The sequence below is a fragment of the Scyliorhinus torazame genome, chromosome 24, assembly GCF_047496885.1.
Source record: "Scyliorhinus torazame isolate Kashiwa2021f chromosome 24, sScyTor2.1, whole genome shotgun sequence".
Classification (NCBI taxonomy): domain Eukaryota; kingdom Metazoa; phylum Chordata; class Chondrichthyes; order Carcharhiniformes; family Scyliorhinidae; genus Scyliorhinus; species Scyliorhinus torazame.
In genome coordinates, this window is record NC_092730.1 from 25,661,870 (window position 1) to 25,686,419 (window position 24,550).

Below are 24,550 nucleotides of genomic sequence, written 5' to 3' on the forward strand. Positions count from 1 at the left end.
CTCGCTCTCTCTCTCTTTCGCTCTCTCTCCCACTTTCTCTCGCTCTCTCTTGCTCTCTCTCCCTCTTTCTCTCTCTCTCTCTCTCCCTCTTTCTTGCGCGTTCTCTCTCTCCCTCTTTTTCGCGCGTGTTCTCTCTCCCCCTTTCTCTCGCTCTCTCTCCCTCTTTCTCTCGCTCTCTCTCCCTCTTTCTCTCGCTCTCATTCTCTCGCTCCCTCCCCCTCTTTCTCTCACTCTCTCTCACTCTTTCTCTCACTCTCTCTCCCTCTTTCTCTTGCTCTCTCCCTCTTTCTCTGAATCTCACCCTCTTTCTGTCGCTTTCTCTCCTCTCTCGCTCTCTCTCCCTCTTTCTGTCGCTCTCTCTCCCACTTTCTCTCGTTCTCTCTCTCTCACTCATTCCCGCGCTCTCTCCCTCTTTCCCGTGCGCTCTCCCACTTTCTCGGCTCGCTCCCCCTCTCTCGCGCTCTCTCTCCCCCTTTCTCTCGCTCTCCTTTTTCTCGCTCTCTCCCTCTTTCTCTCGCTCTCTCCCTCTTTCTCTCGCTCTCACACTCTTTCTCTCACACTCCCTCTTTCTCACTCTCGCTCTCCCTCTTTCTCTCGCTCTCCCTCTTTCTCTCGCTCTCTCCCTCTTTCTCTCGCTCTCTCCCTCTTTCTCTCTCTCGCGCTCGCTCTCCCTTTTTCACGCGCTCTCTCTCCCTCTTTCTCTCGCTCTCTCCCTCTTTCGCTCGCTCTCTCTCCATCTTTCTCTCACTCCCTCTTTCTCTCGCTCCCTCTTATTCTCTCCCTCTTTCTCTCGCTCTCTCCCTCTTTCTCTCGCTCTCTCCCTCTTTCTCTCGCTCTCTCTCCCTCTTTCTCTCGCTCTCTCTCCCTCTTTCTCTCGCTCTCTCTCCCTCTTTCTCTCGCTCTCTCTCCCTCTTTCTCTCGCTCTCTCTCCCTCTTTCTCTCGCTCTCTCTCCCTCTTTCTCTCGCTCTCTCTTCCTCTTTCTCTCGCTCTCTCTTCCTCTTTCTCTCGCTCTCTCTCCCTCTTTCTCTCGCTCTCTCTCCCTCTTTCTCTCGCTCTCTCTCACTCTTTCTCTCGCTCTCCCTCTTTCTCTCGCTCTCTCCCTCTTTCTCTACCTCTTTCTCTCGCTCTCTCCCTCTCGCTCCCTCTCCCTCTTTCTCTCACTCTCTATCCCTCTTTCTCTCGCGCTCTCTCCCTCTCGCGCTCTCTCCCTCTTTCTCTCGCTCTCTCTCCCTCTTTCTCTCGCTCTCTCCCTCTTTCTCTCCCTCTTTCTCTCGCTCTCTCTTCCTCTTTCTCTCGCTCTCTCTTCCTCTTTCTCTCGCTCTCTCTTCCTCTTTCTCTTGCTCTCCCTCTTTCTCTCGCTCTCTCCCTCTTTCTCTCCCTCTTTCTCTCCCTCTTTCTCTCCCTCTTTCTCTCCCTCTTTCTCTCCCTCTTTCTCTCCCTCTTTCTCTCCCTCTTTCTCTACCCCTTTCTCGCCCTCTTTCTCTCCCTCCCTCTCGCTCCCTCTCCCTCTTTTGCTCACTCTCTATCCCTCTTTCTCTCGCCCTCTCCCTCTCGCGCTCTCTCCCTCTTTCTCTCGCTCTCTCTCCCTCTTTCTCTCACTCTCTCTCCCTCTCTCTCTCGCTTTCTCTCGCTCTCTCCCTCTTTCTCTCGCTCTCTCTCCCTCTTTCCTGCGCTCTGCCTCGCTCTCTCCCTCGCTCTCTCCCTCTTTCACATACCTCCTTCTCGCCCTCTTTCTCACCCTCTTTCTTGCCCTCTTTCTCACCCTCTTTCTCTCCCTCATTCGCTCTCTCCCTCTCGCTCTCTCTCACTCTTTTGCTCACCCTCCCTCTTTCTCTCGCTCTCTCTTCCTCTTTCTCTCTCTCTCCCTCTCTCTCCCTCTTTCTCTCGCTCTCTCTCCCTCTTTCTCTCGCTCTCCCTCCCTCTTTCTCTCGCTCTCTCCTTTCTGTCGCTGCCTCCTTTCTGTCGCTGTCTATCCTTTTTCTCCCTCTCTCTCCTTTCTCTCCCTCTCTCTCCTTTCTCTCCCTCTTTCTCTCGCGCTCTCCCTCCTCCTTTCTCTCGCTCTCTCTCCCTCTTTCTCTCGCTCTCTCTCCCCCTTTCTCTCGCTCTCTCTGCCTCTTTCTCTCTCCCTCTCTCTCTCGCTCTCTCTCCCTCTTTCTCTCGCTCTCTCTCCCTCTTTCTCTCGCTCTCTCTCCCTCTTTCTCTCGCTCTCTCTCCCTCTTTCTCTCGCTCTCTCTCCCTCTTTCTCTCGCTCTCTCGTCCTCTTTCTCTCGCTCTCTCGTCCTCTTTCTCTCGCTCTCTCTCCCTCTTTCTCTCACTCATCCCCCTTTCTCTCGCTCTCTCTCCCTCTTTCTCTCTCTCTCCCTCTTTCCCTCACTCTCCCTCTCTTTCTCTCGCTCGCTCTCCCACTTTCTCTCGCTCTCTCCTTTCTCTCGCTCTCCTTTCTGTCGCTCTCCTTTCTCGCGCTCTCTCCTTTCACACGCTCTCTCCTTTCTCGCGCTTTCTCTCCCTCTTTCTCGCTCTCCCTCTTTCTCTCGCTCTCTCTCTCTCTTTCTCTTGCTCTCTAGCTCTTTCGCTCTCTCTCTCTTTCTCTCACTCTTTCGCCCTCTTTCTCTCGCTCTCTCCCTCTTTCCCTCGCTCTCTCCTTTCTCTCGCTCTCTCCTTTCTCTCGCTTTCTCTCGCTCTCTCCCTCTTTCTCTCGCTCCCTCTCGCTCTCTCCCTCTTTCTCTCGCACTCTCTCCCTCTTTCTCTCCCTCTTTCTCTCCCTCTTTCTCCCCCTCTTTCTCTCGCTCTCTCTTCCTCTTTCTCTTGCTCTCTCTTCCTCTTTCTCTCGCTCTTCGTCTCGCTCTCTCTTCCTCCTTCTCTCGCGCTCTCTCTCCCTCTTTCTCTCGCGCTCTCTCTCCCTCTTTCTCTCGCTCTCTCTCCCTCATTCCCTCGCTCTCTCCCTCTTTCCCGTGCGCGCTCTCCCACTTTCTCGGCTCGCTCCCCTTCTCTCGCGCTCTCTCTTCCTCTTTCTCCCGCACTCCCTCTTTCTCTCGCTCTCCCTCTTTCTCGCGCTCTCCCTCTTTCTCGCGCTCTCCCTCTTTCTCGCGCTCTCCCTCTTTCTCTTCCTCTTTCTCTCGCTCTCTCCCTCTCGCTCCCTCTCCCTCATTCTCGCTCTCTCTCTCTTTCGCTCTCTCTCCCACTTTCTCTCGCTCTCTCTTGCTCTCTCTCCCTCTTTCTCTCTCTCTCTCTCTCCCTCTTTCTTGCGCGTTCTCTCTCTCCCTCTTTTTCGCGCGTGTTCTCTCTCCCCCTTTCTCTCGCTCTCTCTCCCTCTTTCTCTCGCTCTCTCTCCCTCTTTCTCTCGCTCTCATTCTCTCGCTCCCTCCCCCTCTTTCTCTCACTCTCTCTCACTCTTTCTCTCACTCTCTCTCCCTCTTTCTCTTGCTCTCTCCCTCTTTCTCTGAATCTCACCCTCTTTCTGTCGCTTTCTCTCCTCTCTCGCTCTCTCTCCCTCTTTCTGTCGCTCTCTCTCCCACTTTCTCTCGTTCTCTCTCTCTCACTCATTCCCGCGCTCTCTCCCTCTTTCCCGTGCGCTCTCCCACTTTCTCGGCTCGCTCCCCCTCTCTCGCGCTCTCTCTCCCCCTTTCTCTCGCTCTCCTTTTTCTCGCTCTCTCCCTCTTTCTCTCGCTCTCTCCCTCTTTCTCTCGCTCTCACACTCTTTCTCTCACACTCCCTCTTTCTCACTCTCGCTCTCCCTCTTTCTCTCGCTCTCCCTCTTTCTCTCGCTCTCTCCCTCTTTCTCTCGCTCTCTCCCTCTTTCTCTCTCTCGCGCTCGCTCTCCCTTTTTCACGCGCTCTCTCTCCCTCTTTCTCTCGCTCTCTCCCTCTTTCGCTCGCTCTCTCTCCATCTTTCTCTCACTCCCTCTTTCTCTCGCTCCCTCTTATTCTCTCCCTCTTTCTCTCGCTCTCTCCCTCTTTCTCTCGCTCTCTCCCTCTTTCTCTCGCTCTCTCTCCCTCTTTCTCTCGCTCTCTCTCCCTCTTTCTCTCGCTCTCTCTCCCTCTTTCTCTCGCTCTCTCTCCCTCTTTCTCTCGCTCTCTCTCCCTCTTTCTCTCGCTCTCTCTCCCTCTTTCTCTCGCTCTCTCTCCCTCTTTCTCTCGCTCTCTCTTCCTCTTTCTCTCGCTCTCTCTTCCTCTTTCTCTCGCTCTCTCTCCCTCTTTCTCTCGCTCTCTCTCCCTCTTTCTCTCGCTCTCTCTCACTCTTTCTCTCGCTCTCCCTCTTTCTCTCGCTCTCTCCCTCTTTCTCTACCTCTTTCTCTCGCTCTCTCCCTCTCGCTCCCTCTCCCTCTTTCTCTCACTCTCTATCCCTCTTTCTCTCGCGCTCTCTCCCTCTCGCGCTCTCTCCCTCTTTCTCTCGCTCTCTCTCCCTCTTTCTCTCGCTCTCTCCCTCTTTCTCTCCCTCTTTCTCTCGCTCTCTCTTCCTCTTTCTCTCGCTCTCTCTTCCTCTTTCTCTCGCTCTCTCTTCCTCTTTCTCTTGCTCTCCCTCTTTCTCTCGCTCTCTCCCTCTTTCTCTCCCTCTTTCTCTCCCTCTTTCTCTCCCTCTTTCTCTCCCTCTTTCTCTCCCTCTTTCTCTCCCTCTTTCTCTACCCCTTTCTCGCCCTCTTTCTCTCCCTCCCTCTCGCTCCCTCTCCCTCTTTTGCTCACTCTCTATCCCTCTTTCTCTCGCCCTCTCCCTCTCGCGCTCTCTCCCTCTTTCTCTCGCTCTCTCTCCCTCTTTCTCTCACTCTCTCTCCCTCTCTCTCTCGCTTTCTCTCGCTCTCTCCCTCTTTCTCTCGCTCTCTCTCCCTCTTTCCTGCGCTCTGCCTCGCTCTCTCCCTCGCTCTCTCCCTCTTTCACATACCTCCTTCTCGCCCTCTTTCTCACCCTCTTTCTTGCCCTCTTTCTCACCCTCTTTCTCTCCCTCATTCGCTCTCTCCCTCTCGCTCTCTCTCACTCTTTTGCTCACCCTCCCTCTTTCTCTCGCTCTCTCTTCCTCTTTCTCTCTCTCTCCCTCTCTCTCCCTCTTTCTCTCGCTCTCTCTCCCTCTTTCTCTCGCTCTCCCTCCCTCTTTCTCTCGCTCTCTCCTTTCTGTCGCTGCCTCCTTTCTGTCGCTGTCTATCCTTTTTCTCCCTCTCTCTCCTTTCTCTCCCTCTCTCTCCTTTCTCTCCCTCTTTCTCTCGCGCTCTCCCTCCTCCTTTCTCTCGCTCTCTCTCCCTCTTTCTCTCGCTCTCTCTCCCCCTTTCTCTCGCTCTCTCTGCCTCTTTCTCTCTCCCTCTCTCTCTCGCTCTCTCTTTCTCTCGCTCTCTCTCCCTCTTTCTCTCGCTCTCTCTCCCTCTTTCTCTCGCTCTCTCTCCCTCTTTCTCTCGCTCTCTCTCCCTCTTTCTCTCGCTCTCTCGTCCTCTTTCTCTCGCTCTCTCGTCCTCTTTCTCTCGCTCTCTCTCCCTCTTTCTCTCACTCATCCCCCTTTCTCTCGCTCTCTCTCCCTCTTTCTCTCTCTCTCCCTCTTTCCCTCACTCTCCCTCTCTTTCTCTCGCTCGCTCTCCCACTTTCTCTCGCTCTCTCCTTTCTCTCGCTCTCCTTTCTGTCGCTCTCCTTTCTCGCGCTCTCTCCTTTCACACGCTCTCTCCTTTCTCGCGCTTTCTCTCCCTCTTTCTCGCTCTCCCTCTTTCTCTCGCTCTCTCTCCCTCTTTCTCTTGCTCTCTAGCTCTTTCGCTCTCTCTCTCTTTCTCTCACTCTTTCGCCCTCTTTCTCTCGCTCTCTCCCTCTTTCCCTCGCTCTCTCCTTTCTCTCGCTCTCTCCTTTCTCTCGCTTTCTCTCGCTCTCTCCCTCTTTCTCTCGCTCCCTCTCGCTCTCTCCCTCTTTCTCTCGCACTCTCTCCCTCTTTCTCTCCCTCTTTCTCTCCCTCTTTCTCCCCCTCTTTCTCTCGCTCTCTCTTCCTCTTTCTCTTGCTCTCTCTTCCTCTTTCTCTCGCTCTTCGTCTCGCTCTCTCTTCCTCCTTCTCTCGCGCTCTCTCTCCCTCTTTCTCTCGCGCTCTCTCTCCCTCTTTCTCTCGCTCTCTCTCCCTCATTCCCTCGCTCTCTCCCTCTTTCCCGTGCGCTCTCTCCCACTTTCTCGGCTCGCTCCCCCTCTCTCGCGCTCTCTCTCCCTCTTTCTCTCGCTCTCCCTCTTTCTCTCGCTCTCCCTCTTTCTCGCGCTCTCCCTCTTTCTCGCGCTCTCCCTCTTTCTCGCTCTCTCTCCCTCTTTCGCTCTCTCTCCCACTTTCTCTCGCTCTCTCTTGCTCTCTCTCCCTCTTTCTCTCTCTCTCTCTCCCTCTTTCTCGCGCGTTCTCTCTCTCCCTCTTTCTCGCGCGTTCTCTCTCTCCCCTTTCTCTCGCTCTCTCTCCCTCTTTCTCTCGCTCTCTCTCCCTCTTTCTCTCGCTCTCATTCTCTCGCTCCCTCCCCCTCTTTCTCTCACTCTCTCTCAGTCTTTCTCTCACTCTCTCTCCCTCTTTCTCTTGCTCTCTCCCTCTTTCTCTGAATCTCACCCTCTTTCTGTCGCTTTCTCTCCTCTCTCGCTCTCTCTCCCTCTTTCTGTTGCTCTCTCTCCCACTTTCTCTCGTTCTCTCTCCCTCTTTCACTCGCTCTCGCTCCCTCATTCCCGCGCTCTCTCCCTCTTTCCCGTGCGCTCTCTCCCACTTTCTCGGCTCGTTCCCCCTCTCTCGCGCTCTCTCTCCCGCTTTCTCTCGCTCTCTCTCCCTCTTTCTCTCGCTCTCTCTCCCTCTTTCTCTCGCCCCTCCTCCCTCTTTCCCTCACTCTCTCTCTCCCACTTTCTCTCGCTCTCTCCTTTCTCTCGCTCTCCTTCTTTCTCTCGCTCTCCTTTCTCGCGCTCTCTCCTTTCTCGCGCTTTCTCTCCCTCTTTCTCTCTCTCCCTCTTTCTCTCGCTCTCTCGCTCTCTCTCCCTCTTTCTCTTGCTCTCTAGCTCTTTCGCTCTCTCTTTCTCTCACTCTTTCGCCCTCTTTCTCTCGCTCTCTCCCTCTTTCCCTCGCTCTCTCCTTTCTCTCGCTCTCTCCTTTCTCTCGATCTCTCCCTCTTTCTCTCGCTCCCTCTCGCTCTCTCCCTCTTTCTCTCGCACTCTCTCCCTCTTTCTCTCACTCGCTCTCCCTCTTTCTCTCCCTCTTTCTCTCCCTCTTTCTCTCCCTCTTTCTCTCCCTCTTTCTCTCCCTCTTTCTCTCCCTCTTTCTCTCCCTCTTTCTCTCCCTCTTTCTCTCCCTCTTTCTCTCCCTCTTTCTCTCCCTCTTTCTCTCCCTCTTTCTCTACCCCTTTCTCGCCCTCTTTCTCTCCCTCATTCGCTCTCTCCCTCTTGCTCCCTCTCCCTCTTTTGCTCACTGTCTCTCCCTCTTTCTCTTGTTCTCGTCCGCTTTCTCTCGCTCTCTCCCTCTTTCTCTCGCTCTCACCCTCTTTCTCGCTCTCTCTCCCTCTTTCTCTCGCTCTCTCTCCCTCTTTCTCTTGCTCTCTAGCTCTTTCGCTCTCTCTCTTTCTCTCACTCTTTCGCCCTCTTTCTCTCGCTCTCTCCCTCTTTCTCCCTCGCTCGCTCTTTCTCTCGCCCTCTCCCTCTTTCAATCTCTCTCCCTCTTTCTCTCGCTCTCCTTTCTCTCGCTCTCTCCCTCTTTCTCTCGCTCTCTCCCTCTTTCTCTCGCTCTCACACTCTTTCTATCACACTCCCTCTTTCTCTCTCTCGCGCTCGCTCTCCCTCTTTCACGCGCTCTCTCTCCCTCTTTCTCTCGCTCTCTCACTCTTTCTCTCGCTCTCTCACTCTTTCTCTCGCTCTCTCTCCCTCTTTCCTTCACTCCCTCTTTCTCTCGCTCCCTCTTATTCTCTCCCTCTTTCTCTCGCTCTCTCCCTGTTTCTCTCGCTCTCTCCCTGTTTCTCTCGCTCTCTCCCTCTTTCTCTCGCTCTCTCCCTCTTTCTCTCGCTCTCTCTTCCTCTTTCTCTCGCTCTCTCTTCCTCTTCCTCTTTCTCTCGCTCTCTCTTCCTCTTTCTCTCGCTCTCTCTCCCTCTTTCTCTCGCTCTCCCTCTTTCTCTCGCTCTCTCTCACTCTTTCTCTCACTCTCTCTCCCTCTTTCTCTCACTCTCTCTTCCTCTTTCTCTCGCTTTCCCTCTTTCTCTCGCTCTCCCTCTTTCTCTACCTCTTTCTCTCCCTCTTTCTCTCGCTCTCTCCCTCTCGCTCCCTCTCCCTCTTTCTCTCACTCTCTCTCCCTCTTTCTCTCGCTCTCTCCCTCTTTCTCTCGCGCTCTCTCTCCCTCTTTCTCTCGCTCTCTCTTCCTCTTCCTCTCGCTCTCTCTTCCTCTTTCTCTTGCTCTCCCTCTTTCTCTCGCTCTCTCCCTCTTTCTCTCACTCTCTCTCCCTCTTTCTCTCCCTCTTTCTCTCCCTCTTTCTCTCCCTCTGTCTCTACCTCTTTCTCTACCCCTTTCTCGCCCTCTTTCTCTCCCTCATTCGCTCTCTCCCTCTCGCTCCCTCTCCCTCTCTTGCTCACTCTCTATCCCTCTTTCTCTTGCTCTCTCCCTCTCGCGCTCTCTCCCTCTTTCTCTCGCTCTCTCTCCCTCTTTCTCTCGCTCTCTCTCCCTCTTTCTCTCGCTCTCTCCCTCTTTCTCTCCCTCTTTCTCTCGCTCTTTCTCTCGCTTTCTCTCCTTCTTTCTCTCTCTCTACCTCTTTCCCGCGCTCTGCCTCGCTCTCTCCCTCGCTCTCTCCCTCTTTCACATCCCTCTTTCTCGCCCTCTTTCTCGCCCTCTTTCTCTCCCTCATTCGCTCTCTCCCTCTCGCGTTCTCTCCCTCTTTTGCTCACCCTCCCTCTTTCTCTCGCTCTCTCTTCCTCTTTCTCTCTCTCCCTCTCTCTCCCTCTTTCTCTCGCTCTCTCCTTTCTGTCGCTGTCTCCTTTCTCTCCCTCTCTCTCCTTTCTCTCCCTCTTTCTCTCGCGCTCTCCCTCTTTCTCTCGCGCTCTCTCTCCACCTTTCTCTCGCTCTCTCTCCCTCTTTCTCTCGCTCTCTCTCCCCCTTTCTCTCGCTCTCTCTCCCTCTTTCTCTCTCTCTCCCTCTTTCTCTCGCTCTCTCTCTCCCTCTTTCTCTCGCTCTCTCTCCCTCTTTCTCTCGCTCTCTCTCCCTCTTTCTCTCGCTCTCTCTCCCTCATTCCCGCGCTCTCTCCCTCTTTCCCGTGCGCTCTCTCCCACTTTCTCGGCTCGCTCCCCCTCTCTCGCGCTCTCTCTTCCTCTTTCTCTCGCTCTCCCTCTTTCTCTCGCTCTCCCTCTTTCTCTCGCTCTCCCTCTTTCTCGCGCTCTCCCTCTTTCTCGCGCTCTCCCTCTTTCTCGCGCTCTCCCTCTTTCTCGCGCTCTCCCTCTTTCTCTTCCTCTTTCTCTCGCTCTCTCTCTCTCGCTCCCTCACCCTCATTCTCGCTCTCTCTCCCTCTTTCGCTATCTCTCCCACTTTCTCTCGCTCTCTCTTGCTCTCTCTCCCTCTTTCTCTCTCTCTCCCTCTTTCTTGCGCGTTCTCTCTCTCCCTCTTTTTCGCGCGTTCTCTCTCTCCCCCTTTCTCTCGCTCTCTCTCCCTCTTTCTCTCGTTCTCATTCTCTCGCTCCCTCCTCCTCTTTCTCTCACTCTTTCTCTCACTCTCTCTCCCTCTTTCTCTTGCTTTCTCTGAATCTCACCCTCTTTCTGTCGCTTTCTCTCCTCTCTCGCTCTCTCTCCCTCTTTCTGTCGCTCTCTCTCCCACTTTCTCTCGTTCTCTCTCCCTCTTTCTCTCGCTCTCTCTCACTCATTCCCGCGCTCTCGCCCTCTTTCCCGTGCGCTCTCTCCCACTTTCACAGCTCGCTCCCCCTCTCTCGCGCTCTCTCTCCCCCTTTCTCTCGCTCTCTCTCCCTCTTTCTCTTGCTCTCTCTCCCTCTTTCTCTTGCTCTCTCTCCCTCTTTCTCTCGCCCCTCTCCCTCTTTCCCTCTCTCTCTCTTTCTCTCGCTCTCTCTCCCACTTTCTCTCGCTCTCTCCTTTCTCTCCTTTCTCTCGTTCTCCTTCTTTCTCTCGCTCTCCTTTCTCGCGCTCTCTCCTTTCTCACGCTCTCTCCTTTCTCGCGCTTTCTCTCCCTCTTTCTCGCTCTCCCTCTTTCTCTCGCTCTCTCTCCCTCTTTCTCTTGCTCTCTAGCTCTTTCGCTCCCTCTCTCTTTCTCTCACTCTTTCGCCCTCTTTCTCTCGCTCTCTCCCTCTTTCCCTCGCTCTCTCCTTTCTCTCGCTCTCTCCTTTCTCTCGCTCTCTCCTTTCTCTCGCTCTCTCTCGCTCTTTCCCTCTTTCTCTCGCTCCCTCTCGCTCTCTCCCTCTTTCTCTCGCACTCTCTCCCTCTTTCTCTCACTCGCTCTCCCTCTTTCTCTCCCTCTTTCTCTCCCTCTTTCTCTCCCTCTTTCTCTCCCTCTTTCTCTCCCTCTTTCTCTCCCTCTTTCTCTCCCTCTTTCTCTCCCTCTTTCTCTCCCTCTTTCTCTACCCCTTTCTCGCCCTCTTTCTCTCCCTCATTCGCTCTCTCGCTCCCTCTCCCTCTTTTGCTCACTGTCTCTCCCTCTTTCTCTTGTTCTCGTCCGCTTTCTCTCGCTCTCTCCCTCTTTCTCTCGCTCTCACACTCTTTCTCTCACTCTCACCCTCTTTCTCGCTCTCTCTCCCTCTTTCTCTCGCTCTCTCTCCCTCTTTCTCTTGCTCTCTAGCTCTTTCGCTCTCTCTCTTTCTCTCACTCTTTCGCCCTCTTTCTCTCGCTCTCTCCCTCTTTCTCCCTCGCTCGCTCTTTCTCTCGCCCTCTCCCTCTTTCAATCTCTCTCCCTCTTTCTCTCGCTCTCCTTTCTCTCGCTCTCTCCCTCTTTCACTCGCTCTCTCCCTCTTTCTCTCGCTCTCACACTCTTTCTCTCACACTCCCTCTTTCTCACTCTCGTTCTCCCTCTTTCTCTCTCTCTCGCTCTCTCTCGCGCTCGCTCTCCCTCTTTCACGCGCTCTCTCTCCCTCTTTCACGCGCTCTCTCTCCCTCTTTCTCTCGCTCTCTCCCTCTTTCTCTCGCTCTCTCCCTCTTTCGCTCGCTCTCTCTCCCTCTTTCTCTCACTCCCTCTTTCTCTCGCTCCCTCTTATTCTCTCCCTCTTTCTCTCGCTCTCTCCCTCTTTCTCTTGCTCTCTCCCTCTTTCTCTCGCTCTCTCCCTCTTTCTCTCGCTCTCTCCCTCTTTCTCTCGCTCTCTCCCTCTTTCTCTCGCTCTCTCTCCCTCTTTCTCTCGCTCTCTCTTCCTCTTTCTCTCGCTCTCTCTTCCTCTTTCTCTCGCTCTCTCTTCCTCTTTCTCTCGCTCTCTCTTCCTCTTTCTCTCGCTCTCTCTTCCTCTTTCTCTCGCTCTCCCTCTTTCTCTCGCTCTCTCTCACTCTTTCTCTCACTCTCTGTCCCTCTTTCTCTCACTCTCTCTTCCTCTTTCTCTCGCTTTCCCTCTTTCTCTCGCTCTCTCCCTCTTTCTCTACCTCTTTCTCTCTCTCTCTCTCTCTCGCTCCCTCTCCCTCTTTCTCTCACTCTCCCTTTTTCTCTCACTCTCCCTCTTTCTCTCGCTCTCTCCCTCTTTCTCTCGCGCTCTCTCTCCCTCTTTCTCTCGCTCTCTCTTCCTCTTTCTCTCGCTCTCTCTTCCTCTTTCTCTTGCTCTCCCTCTTTCTCTCGCTCTCTCCCTCTTTCTCTCACTCTCTCTCCCTCTTTCTCTCCCTCTTTCTCTCCCTCTTTCTCTCCCTCTTTCTCTCCCTCTGTATCTACCTCTTTCTCTACCCCTTTCTCGCCCTCTTTCTCTCCCTCATTCGCTCTCTCCTTCTCGCTCCCTCTCCCTCTCTTGCTCACTCTCTATCCCTCTTTCTCTTGCTCTCTCCCTCTCGCGCTCTCTCCCTCTTTCTCTCGCTCTCTCTCCCTCTTTCTCTCGCTCTCTCTCCCTCTTTCTCTCGCTCTCTCTCCCTCTTTCTCTCGCTCTCTCCCTCTTTCTCTCCCTCTTTCTCTCGCTTTCTCTACCTCTTTCCCGCGCTCTGCCTCGCTCTCTCCCTCGCTCTCTCCCTCTTTCACATCCCTCTTTCTCGCCCTCTTTCTCGCCCTCTTTCTCGCCCTCTTTCTCGCCCTCTTTCTCGCCCTCTTTCTCGCCCTCTTTCTCGCCCTCTTTCTCTCCCTCATTCGCTCTCTCCCTCTCGCTCTCTCTCCCTCTTTTGCTCACTCTCCCTCCCTCTTTCTCTCGCTCTCTCTTCCTCTTTCTCTCTCTCTCGCTCTCTCTCCCTCTTTCTCTCGCTCTCTCCTTTCTGTCGCTGTCTCCTTTCTGTCGCTGTCTCTCCTTTCTCTCCCTCTCACTCCTTTCTCTCCCTCTCTCTCCTTTCTCTCCCTCTCTCTCTCCTTTTCTCTCCCTCTTTCTCTCGTGCTCTCCCTCTTTCTCTCGCGCTCTCTCTCCACCTTTCTCTCGCTCTCTCTCCCTCTTTCTCTCGCTCTCTCTCCCCCTTTCTCTCGCTCTCTCTCCCTCTTTCTCTCGCTCTCTCTCCCTCTTTCTCTCGCTCTCTCTCCCTCTTTCTCTCGCTCTCTCTCCCTCATTCCCGCGCTCTCTCCCTCTTTCCCGTGCGCGCTCTCCCACTTTCTCGGCTCGCTCCCCTTCTCTCGCGCTCTCTCTTCCTCTTTCTCCCGCACTCCCTCTTTCTCTCGCTCTCCCTCTTTCTCTCGCTCTCCCTCTTTCTCGCGCTCTCCCTCTTTCTCGCGCTCTCCCTCTTTCTCGCGCTCTCCCTCTTTCTCTTCCTCTTTCTCTCGCTCTCTCCCTCTCGCTCCCTCTCCCTCATTCTCGCTCTCTCTCTCTTTCGCTCTCTCTCCCACTTTCTCTCGCTCTCTCTTGCTCTCTCTCCCTCTTTCTCTCTCTCTCTCTCCCTCTTTCTTGCGCGTTCTCTCTCTCCCTCTTTTTCGCGCGTGTTCTCTCTCCCCCTTTCTCTCGCTCTCTCTCCCTCTTTCTCTCGCTCTCTCTCCCTCTTTCTCTCGCTCTCATTCTCTCGCTCCCTCCCCCTCTTTCTCTCACTCTCTCTCACTCTTTCTCTCACTCTCTCTCCCTCTTTCTCTTGCTCTCTCCCTCTTTCTCTGAATCTCACCCTCTTTCTGTCGCTTTCTCTCCTCTCTCGCTCTCTCTCCCTCTTTCTGTCGCTCTCTCTCCCACTTTCTCTCGTTCTCTCTCTCTCACTCATTCCCGCGCGCTCTCCCTCTTTCCCGTGCGCTCTCCCACTTTCTCGGCTCGCTCCCCCTCTCTCGCGCTCTCTCTCCCCCTTTCTCTCGCTCTCCTTTTTCTCGCTCTCTCCCTCTTTCTCTCGCTCTCTCCCTCTTTCTCTCGCTCTCACACTCTTTCTCTCACACTCCCTCTTTCTCACTCTCGCTCTCCCTCTTTCTCTCGCTCTCCCTCTTTCTCTCGCTCTCTCCCTCTTTCTCTCGCTCTCTCCCTCTTTCTCTCTCTCTCTCTCGCGCTCGCTCTCCCTTTTTCACGCGCTCTCTCTCCCTCTTTCGCTCGCTCTCTCTCCATCTTTCTCTCACTCCCTCTTTCTCTCGCTCCCTCTTATTCTCTCCCTCTTTCTCTCGCTCTCTCCCTCTTTCTCTCGCTCTCTCTCCCTCTTTCTCTCGCTCTCTCTCCCTCTTTCTCTCGCTCTCTCTCCCTCTTTCTCTCGCTCTCTCTCCCTCTTTCTCTCGCTCTCTCTCCCTCTTTCTCTCGCTCTCTCTCCCTCTTTCTCTCGCTCTCTCTCCCTCTTTCTCTCGCTCTCTCTTCCTCTTTCTCTCGCTCTCTCTTCCTCTTTCTCTCGCTCTCTCTCCCTCTTTCTCTCGCTCTCTCTCCCTCTTTCTCTCGCTCTCTCTCCCTCTTTCTCTCGCTCTCTCTCACTCTTTCTCTCGCTCTCCCTCTTTCTCTCGCTCTCTCCCTCTTTCTCTACCTCTTTCTCTCGCTCGCTCCCTCTCGCTCCCTCTCCCTCTTTCTCTCACTCTCTATCCCTCTTTCTCTCGCGCTCTCTCCCTCTCGCGCTCTCTCCCTCTTTCTCTCGCTCTCTCTCCCTCTTTCTCTCGCTCTCTCCCTCTTTCTCTCCCTCTTTCTCTCGCTCTCTCTTCCTCTTTCTCTCGCTCTCTCTTCCTCTTTCTCTTGCTCTCCCTCTTTCTCTCGCTCTCTCCCTCTTTCTCTCCCTCTTTCTCTCCCTCTCTCTCTCCCTCTTTCTCTCCCTCTTTCTCTCCCTCTTTCTCTACCCCTTTCTCTACCCCTTTCTCGCCCTCTTTCTCTCCCTCCCTCTCGCTCCCTCTCCCTCTTTTGCTCACTCTCTATCCCTCTTTCTCTCGCCCTCTCCCTCTCGCGCTCTCTCCCTCTTTCTCTTGCTCTCTCTCCCTCTTTCTCTCACTCTCTCTCCCTCTTTCTCTCGCTCTCTCTCCCTCTTTCTCTCGCTCTCTCCCTCTTTCTCTCGCTCTCTCTCCCTCTTTCCTGCGCTCTGCCTCGCTCTCTCCCTCGCTCTCTCCCTCTTTCACATACCTCCTTCTCGCCCTCTTTCTCACCCTCTTTCTCTCCCTCTTTCTCACCCTCTTTCTCTCCCTCATTCGCTCTCTCCCTCTCGCTCTCTCTCACTCTTTTGCTCACCCTCCCTCTTTCTCTCGCTCTCTCTTCCTCTTTCTCTCTCTCTCCCTCTCTCTCCCTCTTTCTCTCGCTCTCTCTCCCTCTTTCTCTCGCTCTCCCTCCCTCTTTCTCTCGCTCTCTCCTTTCTGTCGCTGCCTCCTTTCTGTCGCTGTCTCTCCTTTTTCTCCCTCTCTCTCCTTTCTCTCCCTCTCTCTCCTTTCTCTCCCTCTTTCTCTCGCGCTCTCCCTCCTCCTTTCTCTCGCTCTCTCTCCCTCTTTCTCTCGCTCTCTCTCCCCCTTTCTCTCGCTCTCTCTGCCTCTTTCTCTCTCTCTCCCTCTCTCTCTCGCTCTCTCTCCCTCTTTCTCTCGCTCTCTCTCCCTCTTTCTCTCGCTCTCTCTCCCTCTTTCTCTCGCTCTCTCTCCCTCTTTCTCTCGCTCTCTCTCCCTCTTTCTCTCGCTCTCTCTCCCTCTTTCTCTCGCTCTCTCGTCCTCTTTCTCTCGCTCTCTCGTCCTCTTTCTCTCGCTCTCTCGTCCTCTTTCTCTCGCTCTCTCTCCCTCTTTCTCTCACTCATCCCCCTTTCTCTCGCTCTCTCTCCCTCTTTCTCTCTCTCTCCCTCTTTCCCTCACTCTCCCTCTCTTTCTCTCGCTCGCTCTCCCACTTTCTCTCGCTCTCTCCTTTCTCTCGCTCTCTCCTTTCTCTCGCTCTCCTTTCTGTCGCTCTCCTTTCTCGCGCTCTCTCCTTTCACACGCTCTCTCCTTTCTCGCGCTTTCTCTCCCTCTTTCTCGCTCTCCCTCTTTCTCTCGCTCTCTCTCCCTCTATCTCTTGCTCTCTAGCTCTTTCGCTCTCTCTCTTTCTCTCACTCTTTCGCCCTCTTTCTCTCGCTCTCTCCCTCTTTCTCCCTCGCTCGCTCTTTCTCTCGCCCTCTCCCTCTTTCAATCTCTCTCCCTCTTTCTCTCGCTCTCCTTTCTCTCGCTCTCTCCCTCTTTCACTCGCTCTCTCCCTCTTTCTCTCGCTCTCACACTCTTTCTCTCACACTCCCTCTTTCTCACTCTCGTTCTCCCTCTTTCTCTCTCTCTCGCTCTCTCTCGCGCTCGCTCTCCCTCTTTCACGCGCTCTCTCTCCCTCTTTCACGCGCTCTCTCTCCCTCTTTCTCTCGCTCTCTCCCTCTTTCGCTCGCTCTCTCTCCCTCTTTCTCTCACTCCCTCTTTCTCTCGCTCCCTCTTATTCTCTCCCTCTTTCTCTCGCTCTCTCCCTCTTTCTCTTGCTCTCTCCCTCTTTCTCTCGCTCTCTCCCTCTTTCTCTCGCTCTCTCCCTCTTTCTCTCGCTCTCTCCCTCTTTCTCTCGCTCTCTCTCCCTCTTTCTCTCGCTCTCTCTTCCTCTTTCTCTCGCTCTCTCTTCCTCTTTCTCTCGCTCTCTCTTCCTCTTTCTCTCGCTCTCTCTTCCTCTTTCTCTCGCTCTCCCTCTTTCTCTCGCTCTCTCTCACTCTTTCTCTCACTCTCTGTCCCTCTTTCTCTCACTCTCTCTTCCTCTTTCTCTCGCTTTCCCTCTTTCTCTCGCTCTCTCCCTCTTTCTCTACCTCTTTCTCTCTCTCTCTCTCTCTCGCTCCCTCTCCCTCTTTCTCTCACTCTCCCTTTTTCTCTCACTCTCCCTCTTTCTCTCGCTCTCTCCCTCTTTCTCTCGCGCTCTCTCTCCCTCTTTCTCTCGCTCTCTCTTCCTCTTTCTCTCACTCTCTCTCCCTCTTTCTCTCGCTCTCTCCCTCTTTCTCTCACTCTCTCTCCCTCTTTCTCTCCCTCTTTCTCTCCCTCTTTCTCTCCCTCTTTCTCTCCCTCTGTATCTACCTCTTTCTCTACCCCTTTCTCGCCCTCTTTCTCTCCCTCATTCGCTCTCTCCTTCTCGCTCCCTCTCCCTCTCTTGCTCACTCTCTATCCCTCTTTCTCTTGCTCTCTCCCTCTCGCGCTCTCTCCCTCTTTCTCTCGCTCTCTCTCCCTCTTTCTCTCGCTCTCTCTCCCTCTTTCTCTCGCTCTCTCTCCCTCTTTCTCTCGCTCTCTCCCTCTTTCTCTCCCTCTTTCTCTCGCTTTCTCTCCATCTTTCTCTCGCTCTCTCTACCTCTTTCCCGCGCTCTGCCTCGCTCTCTCCCTCGCTCTCTCCCTCTTTCACATCCCTCTTTCTCGCCCTCTTTCTCGCCCTCTTTCTCGCCCTCTTTCTCGCCCTCTTTCTCGCCCTCTTTCTCGCCCTCTTTCTCTCCCTCATTCGCTCTCTCCCTCTCGCTCTCTCTCCCTCTTTTGCTCACTCTCCCTCCCTCTTTCTCTCGCTCTCTCTTCCTCTTTCTCTCTCGCTCTCTCTCCCTCTTTCTCTCGCTCTCTCCTTTCTGTCGCTGTCTCCTTTCTGTCGCTGTCTCTCCTTTCTCTCCCTCTCACTCCTTTCTCTCCCTCTCTCTCCTTTCTCTCCCTCTCTCTCCTTTTCTCTCCCTCTTTCTCTCGTGCTCTCCCTCTTTCTCTCGCGCTCTCTCTCCACCTTTCTCTCGCTCTCTCTCCCTCTTTCTCTCGCTCTCTCTCCCCCTTTCTCTCGCTCTCTCTCCCTCTTTCTCTCGCTCTCTCTCCCTCTTTCTCTCGCTCTCTCTCCCTCTTTCTCTCGCTCTCTCTCCCTCATTCCCGCGCTCTCTCCCTCTTTCCCGTGCGCGCTCTCCCACTTTCTCGGCTCGCTCCCCTTCTCTCGCGCTCTCTCTTCCTCTTTCTCCCGCACTCCCTCTTTCTCTCGCTCTCCCTCTTTCTCTCGCTCTCCCTCTTTCTCTCGCTCTCCCTCTTTCTCGCGCTCTCCCTCTTTCTCGCGCTCTCCCTCTTTCTCGCGCTCTCCCTCTTTCTCTTCCTCTTTCTCTCGCTCTCTCCCTCTCGCTCCCTCTCCCTCATTCTCGCTCTCTCTCTCTTTCGCTCTCTCTCCCACTTTCTCTCGCTCTCTCTTGCTCTCTCTCCCTCTTTCTCTCTCTCTCTCTCTCCCTCTTTCTTGCGCGTTCTCTCTCTCCCTCTTTTTCGCGCGTGTTCTCTCTCCCCCTTTCTCTCGCTCTCTCTCCCTCTTTCTCTCGCTCTCTCTCCCTCTTTCTCTCGCTCTCATTCTCTCGCTCCCTCCCCCTCTTTCTCTCACTCTCTCTCACTCTTTCTCTCACTCTCTCTCCCTCTTTCTCTTGCTCTCTCCCTCTTTCTCTGAATCTCACCCTCTTTCTGTCGCTTTCTCTCCTCTCTCGCTCTCTCTCCCTCTTTCTGTCGCTCTCTCTCCCACTTTCTCCCGTTCTCTCTCTCTCACTCATTCCCGCGCGCTCTCCCTCTTTCCCGTGCGCTCTCCCACTTTCTCGGCTCGCTCCCCCTCTCTCGCGCTCTCTCTCCCCCTTTCTCTCGCTCTCCTTTTTCTCGCTCTCTCCCTCTTTCTCTCGCTCTCACACTCTTTCTCTCACACTCCCTCTTTCTCACTCTCGCTCTCCCTCTTTCTCTCGCTCTCCCTCTTTCTCTCGCTCTCTCCCTCTTTCTCTCGCTCTCTCCCTCTTTCTCTCTCTCTCTCTCGCGCTCGCTCTCCCTTTTTCACGCGCTCTCTCTCCCTCTTTCGCTCGCTCTCTCTCCATCTTTCTCTCACTCCCTCTTTCTCTCGCTCCCTCTTATTCTCTCCCTCTTTCTCTCGCTCTCTCCCTCTTTCTCTCGCTCTCTCTCCCTCTTTCTCTCGCTCTCTCTCCCTCTTTCTCTCGCTCTCTCTCCCTCTTTCTCTCGCTCTCGCTCCCTCTTTCTCTCGCTCTCTCTCCCTCTTTCTCTCGCTCTCTCTCCCTCTTTCTCTCGCTCTCTCTCCCTCTTTCTCTCGCTCTCTTTTCCTCTTTCTCTCGCTCTCTCTTCCTCTTTCTCTCGCTCTCTCTCCCTCTTTCTCTCGCTCTCTCTCCCTCTTTCTCTCGCTCTCTCTCCCTCTTTCTCTCGCTCTCTCTCACTCTTTCTCTCGCTCTCCCTCTTTCTCTCGCTCTCTCCCTCTTTCTCTACCTCTTTCTCTCGCTCGCTCCCTCTCGCTCCCTCTCCCTCTTTCTCTCACTCTCTATCCCTCTTTCTCTCGCGCTCTCTCCCTCTCGCGCTCTCTCCCTCTTTCTCTCGCTCTCTCTCCCTCTTTCTCTCGCTCTCTCCCTCTTTCTCTCCCTCTTTCTCTCGCTCTCTCTTCCTCTTTCTCTCGCTCTCTCTTCCTCTTTCTCTTGCTCTCCCTCTTTCTCTCGCTCTCTCCCTCTTTCTCTCCCTCTTTCTCTCCCTCTTTCTCTCCCTCTTTCTCTCCCTCTTTCTCTCCCTCTTTCTCTACCCCTTTCTCTACCCCTTTCTCGCCCTCTTTCTCTCCCTCCCTCTCGCTCCCTCTCCCTCTTTTGCTCACTCTCTATCCCTCTTTCTCTCGCCCTCTCCCTCTCGCGCTCTCTCCCTCTTTCTCTTGCTCTCTCTCCCTCTTTCTCTCACTCTCTCTCCCTCTTTCTCTCGCTCTCTCTCCCTCTTTCTCTCGCTCTCTCCCTCTTTCTCTCGCTCTCTCTCCCTCTTTCCTGCGCTCTGCCTCGCTCTCTCCCTCGCTCTCTCCCTCTTTCACATACCTCCTTCTCGCCCTCTTTCTCACCCTCTTTCTCTCCCTCTTTCTCACCCTCTTTCTCTCCCTCATTCGCTCTCTCCCTCTCGCTCTCTCTCACTCTTTTGCTCACCCTCCCTCTTTCTCTCGCTCTCTCTTCCTCTTTCTCTCTCTCTCCCTCTCTCTCCCTCTTTCTCTCGCTCTCTCTCCCTCTTTCTCTCGCTCTCCCTCCCTCTTTCTCTCGCTCTCTCCTTTCTGTCGCTGCCTCCTTTCTGTCGCTGTCTCTCCTTTTTCTCCCTCTCTCTCCTTTCTCTCCCTCTCTCTCCTTTCTCTCCCTCTTTCTCTCGCGCTCTCCCTCCTCCTTTCTCTCGCTCTCTCTCCCTCTTTCTCTCGCTCTCTCTCCCCCTTTCTCTCGCTCTCTCTGCCTCTTTCTCTCTCTCTCCCTCTCTCTCTCGCTCTCTCTCCCTCTTTCTCTCGCTCTCTCTCCCTCTTTCTCTCGCTCTCTCTCCCTCTTTCTCTCGCTCTCTCTCCCTCTTTCTCTCGCTCTCTCTCCCTCTTTCTCTCGCTCTCTCGTCCTCTTTCTCTCGCTCTCTCGTCCTCTTTCTCTCGCTCTCTCGTCCTCTTTCTCTCGCTCTCTCTCCCTCTTTCTCTCACTCATCCCCCTTTCTCTCGCTCTCTCTCCCTCTTTCTCTCTCTCTCCCTCTTTCCCTCACTCTCCCTCTCTTTCTCTCGCTCGCTCTCCCACTTTCTCTCGCTCTCTCCTTTCTCTCGCTCTCTCCTTTCTCTCGCTCTCCTTTCTGTCGCTCTCCTTTCTCGCGCTCTCTCCTTTCACACGCTCTCTCCTTTCTCGCGCTTTCTCTCCCTCTTTCTCGCTCTCCCTCTTTCTCTCGCTCTCTCTCCCTCTTTCTCTTGCTCTCTAGCTCTTTCGCTCTCTCTCTCTTTCTCTCACTCTTTCGCCCTCTTTCTCTCGCTCTCTCCCTCTTTCCCTCGCTCTCTCCTTTCTCTCGCTCTCTCCTTTCTCTCGCTTTCTCTCGCTCTCTCCCTCTTTCTCTCGCTCCCTCTCGCTCTCTCCCTCTTTCTCTCGCACTCTCTCCCTCTTTCTCTCCCTCTTTCTCTCCCTCTTTCTCTCCCTCTTTCTCTCCCTCTTTCTCTCCCTCTTTCTCTCCCTCTTTCTCTCCCTCTTTCTCTACCCCTTTCTCTACCCCTTTCTCTACCCCTTTCTCGCCCTCTTTCTCTCCCTCCCTCTCCCTCTTTTGCTCACTGTCTCTCCCTCTTTCTCTTGTTCTCGTCCGCTTTCTCTCGCTCTCTCCCTCTTTCTCTCGCTCTCGCAGTCTTTCTCTCACTCTCACCCTCTTTCTCGCTCTCTCTCCCTCTTTCTCTCGCTCTCTCTCCCTCTTTCTCTTGCTCTCTAGCTCTTTCGCTCTCTTTCTCTCACTCTTTCACCCTCTTTCTCTCGCTCTCTCCCTGTTTCTCCCTCGCTCGCTCTTTCTCTCGCCCTCTCCCTCTTTCAATCTATCTCCCTCTTTCTCTCGCTCTCCTTTTTCTCGCTCTCTCCCTCTTTCTCTCGCTCTCTCCCTCTTTCTCTCGCTCTCACACTCTTTCTCTCACACTCCCTCTTCCTCACTCTCGCTCTCCCTCTTTCTCTCGCTGTCTCCCTCTTTCTCTTGCTCTCTCTCGCGCTCACTCTCCCTCTTTCACGCGCTCTCTCTCCCTCTTTCTCTCGCTCTCTCACTCTTTCTCTCGCTCTCCTTTTTCTCGCTCTCTCCCTCTTTCTCTCGCTCTCTCCCTCTTTCTCTCGCTCTCTCCCTCTTTCTCTCGCTCTCACACTCTTTCTCTCACACTCCCTCTTTCTCACTCTCGCTCTCCCTCTTTCTCTCGCTCTCTCCCTCTTTCTCTTGCTCTCTCTCGCGCTCGCTCTCCCTCTTTCACGCGCTCTCTCTCCCTCTTTCTCTCGCTCTCTCACTCTTTCTCTCGCTCTCTCCCTCTTTCGCTCGCTCTCTCTCCCTCTTTCTCACACTCCCTCTTTCTCTCGCTCTCTCCCTCTTTCTCTCGCTCTCTCCCTCTTTCTCTCGCTCTCTCCCTCTTTCTTTCACTCTCTCCCTCTTTCTCTCGCTCTCTCCCTCTTTCTCTCGCTCTCTCTTCCTCTTTCTCTCGCTCTCACTTCCTCTTTCTCTCGCTCTCTCTTCCTCTTTCTCTCACTCTCTCTCACTCTTTCTCTCACTCTCTCTCCCTCTTTCTCTCACTCTCTCTTCCTCTTTCTCTCGCTCTACCTCTTTCTCTCGCTATCTCCCTCTTTCTCTACCTCTTTCTCTCGCTCTCTCCCTCTCGCTCCCTCTCCCTCTTTCTCTCACTCTCTATCCCTCTTTCTCTCGCGCTCTCTCCCTCTCGCGCTCTCTCCCTCTTTCTCTCGTTCTCTCCCTCTTTCTCTCCCTCTTTCTCTCGCGCTCTCTCTCCCTCTTTCTCTCGCTCTCTCTTCCTCTTTCTCTTGCTCTCCCTCTTTCTCTCGCTCTCTCCCTCTTTCTCTCACTCTCTCTTCCTCTTTCTCGCCCTCTTTCTCGCCCTCTTTCTCGCCCTCTTTCTCGCCCTCTTTCTCGCCCTCTTTCTCGCCCTCTTTCTCGCCCTCTTTCTCGCCCTCTTTCTCGCCCTCATTCGCTCTCTCCCTCTCGCTCCCTCTCCCTCTTTTGCTCACTCTCTATCCCTCTTTCTCTCGCTCTCTCCCTCTCGCGCTCTCTCCCTCTTTCTCGCGCTCTCTCTCCCTCTTTCTCTCGCTCTCTCCCTCTTTCTCTCCCTCTTTCTCTCGCTTTCTCTCCTTTCTCTCGCTCTCTCTACCTCTTTCCCGCGCTCTGCCTCGCTTTCTCCCTCGCTCTCTCCCTCTTTCACATCCCTCTTTCTCGCCTTCTTTCTCACCCTCTTTCTCTCCCTCATTTGCTCTCTCCCTCGCGCTCTCTCTCCCTCTTTTGCTCACCCTCCCTCTTTCTCTCGCTCTCTCTTCCTCTTTCTCTCTCTCTCCCTCTCTCTCCCTCTTTCTCTCGCTCTCTCTCCCTCTTTCTCTCGCTCTCTACTTTCTGTCGCTGTCTCCTTTCTGTCGCTGTCTCTCCTTTTTCTCCCTCTCTCCTTTCCCTCTCTCTCCTTTCTCTCCCTCTCTCTCCTTTCTCTCCCTCTTTCTCTCGCGCTCTCCCTCTTTCTCTCGCGCTCTCTCTCCACCTTTCTCTCGCTCTCTCTCCCTCTTTCTCTCGCTCTCTCTCCCCCTTTCTCTCGCTCTCTCTCCCTCTTTCTCTCTCCCTCTTTCTCTCACTCTCTCTCCCTCTTTCTCTCGCTCTCTCTCCCTCTTTCTCTCGCTCTCTCTCCCTCTTTCTCTCGCTCTCTCTCCCTCTTTCTCTCGCTCGCTCTCCCTCTTTCTCTCGCTCTCTCTTACTCTTTCTCTCGCTCTCTCGTCCTCTTTCTCTCGCTCTCTCTCCCTCTTTCTCTCGCTCATCCCCCTTTCTCTCGCTCTCTCTCCCTCTTTCTCTCTCTCTCCCTCTTTCTCTCGCTCTCTCTCCCTCTTTCTCTCGCTCTCTCTCCCTCTTTCTCTCGCTCTCTCCCTCTTTCTCTCGCTCTCTCTCCCTCTTTCTCTCGCTCTCTCTCCCTCTTTCTCTCGCTCTCTCTCTCCCTCTTTCTCTCGCTCTCTCTCCCTCTTTCTCTCGCTTACTATTTCTCTCGCTCTCTCGTCCTCTTTCTCTCGCTCTCTCTCCCTCTTTCTCTTAATCTCACCCTCTTTCTCTTGCTTTCTCTCCTCGCTCTCGCTCTCGCTCTCTCTCCCTCTTTCTCTCGCTCTCTCTCCCTCTTTCTGTCGCTCTCTCTCCCACTTTCTCTCGCTCTCTCTCCCTCTTTATCTCGCGCTCTCTGCCTCATTCTCTCTCTCTCTCGCTGTTCTCTCGCTCTCTCCCTCTTTCAATCTCTCTCCTTCTTTCTCTCTCTCTCTCCTTTTTCTCGCTCTCTCCCTCTTTCTCTCGCTCTCTCTCCCTCTTTCTCTTGCTCTCTAGCTCTTTCGCTCTCTCTCTCTTTCTCTCACTCTTTCGCCCTCTTTCTCTCGCTCTCTCCCTCGCTCTCTCCTTTCTCTTGCTCTTTCCATTCTCTCGCTTTCTCTCGCTCTCTCCCTCTTTCTCTCGCTCCCTCTCGCTCTCTCCCTCTTTCTCTCGCACTCTCTCCCTCTTTCTCTCACTCGCTCTCCCTCTTTCTCTCCCTCTTTCTCTCCCTCTTTCTCTCCCTCTTTCTCTCCCTCTTTCTCTCCCTCTTTCTCTCCCTCTTTCTCTCCCTCTTTCTCTCCCTCTTTCTCTCCCTCTTTCTCTACCCATTTCTCTACCCCTTTCTCGCCCTCTTTCTCTCCCTCATTCGCTCTCTCCCTCTCGCTCCCTCTCCCTCTTTTGCTCACTGTCTCTCCCTCTTTCTCTTGTTCTCGTCCGCTTTCTCTCACTCTCTCCCTCTTTCTCTCGCTCTCGCACTCTTTCTCTCGCGCTCTCCCTCTTTCTCTCCCTCTTTCTCTCGCTTTCTCTCCTTTCTCTCGCTCTCTCTACCTCTTTCCCGCGCTCTGCCTCGCTCTCTCCCTCGCTCTCTCCCTCGCTCTCTCCCTCTTTCACATCCCTCTTTCTCGCCCTCTTTCTCACCCTCTTTCTCGACTTCTTTCTCACCCTCTTTCTCTCCCTCATACGCTCTCTCCCTCGCGCTCTCTCTCCCTCTTTTGCTCACCCTCCCTCTTTCTCTCGCTCTCTCTTCCTCTTTCTCTCTCCCTCTCTCTCCCTCTTTCTCTCGCTCTCTCTCCCTCTTTCTCTCGCTCTCTCCTTTCTGTCGCTCTCTCCTTTCTGTCGCTCTCTCCTTTCTGTCGCTCTCTCCTTTCTGTCGCTGTCTCCTTTCTGTCGCTGTCTCTCAAAGAACAAAGAACAAAGAGAACAAAGAACAAAGAAATGTACAGCACAGGAACAGGCCCTTCGGCCCTCCAAGCCCGTGCCGACCATACTGCCCGACTAAACTACAATCTTCTACACTTCCTGGGTCCGTATCCTTCTATTCCCATCCTATTCATATATTTGTCAAGATGCCCCTTAAATGTCCCTATCGTCCCTGCCTCCACTACCTCCTCCGGTAGCGAGTTCCAGGCACCCACTACCCTCTGCGTAAAAAACTTGCCTCGTACATCTACTCTAAACTTTGCCCCTCTCACCTTAAACCTATGCCCCCTAGTAATTGACCCCTCTACCCTGGGGAAAAGCCTCTGACTATCCACTCTGTCTATGCCCCTCATAATTTTGTATACCTCTATCAGGTCGCCCCTCAACCTCCTTCGTTCCAGTGAGAACAAACCGAGTTTATTCAATCGCTCCTCATAGCTTATG

The 24,550-nt window shown here is 54.1% G+C and overlaps 1 pseudogene; it reads right to left on the reverse strand.

The window, feature by feature from the left end:
• The window catches only part of LOC140400221 (uncharacterized), a 47,752-nt pseudogene extending 24,440 nt beyond the window's left edge, over window positions 1-23,312 (reverse strand).
• Window positions 23,313-24,550: the final 1,238 nt, after the last annotated feature.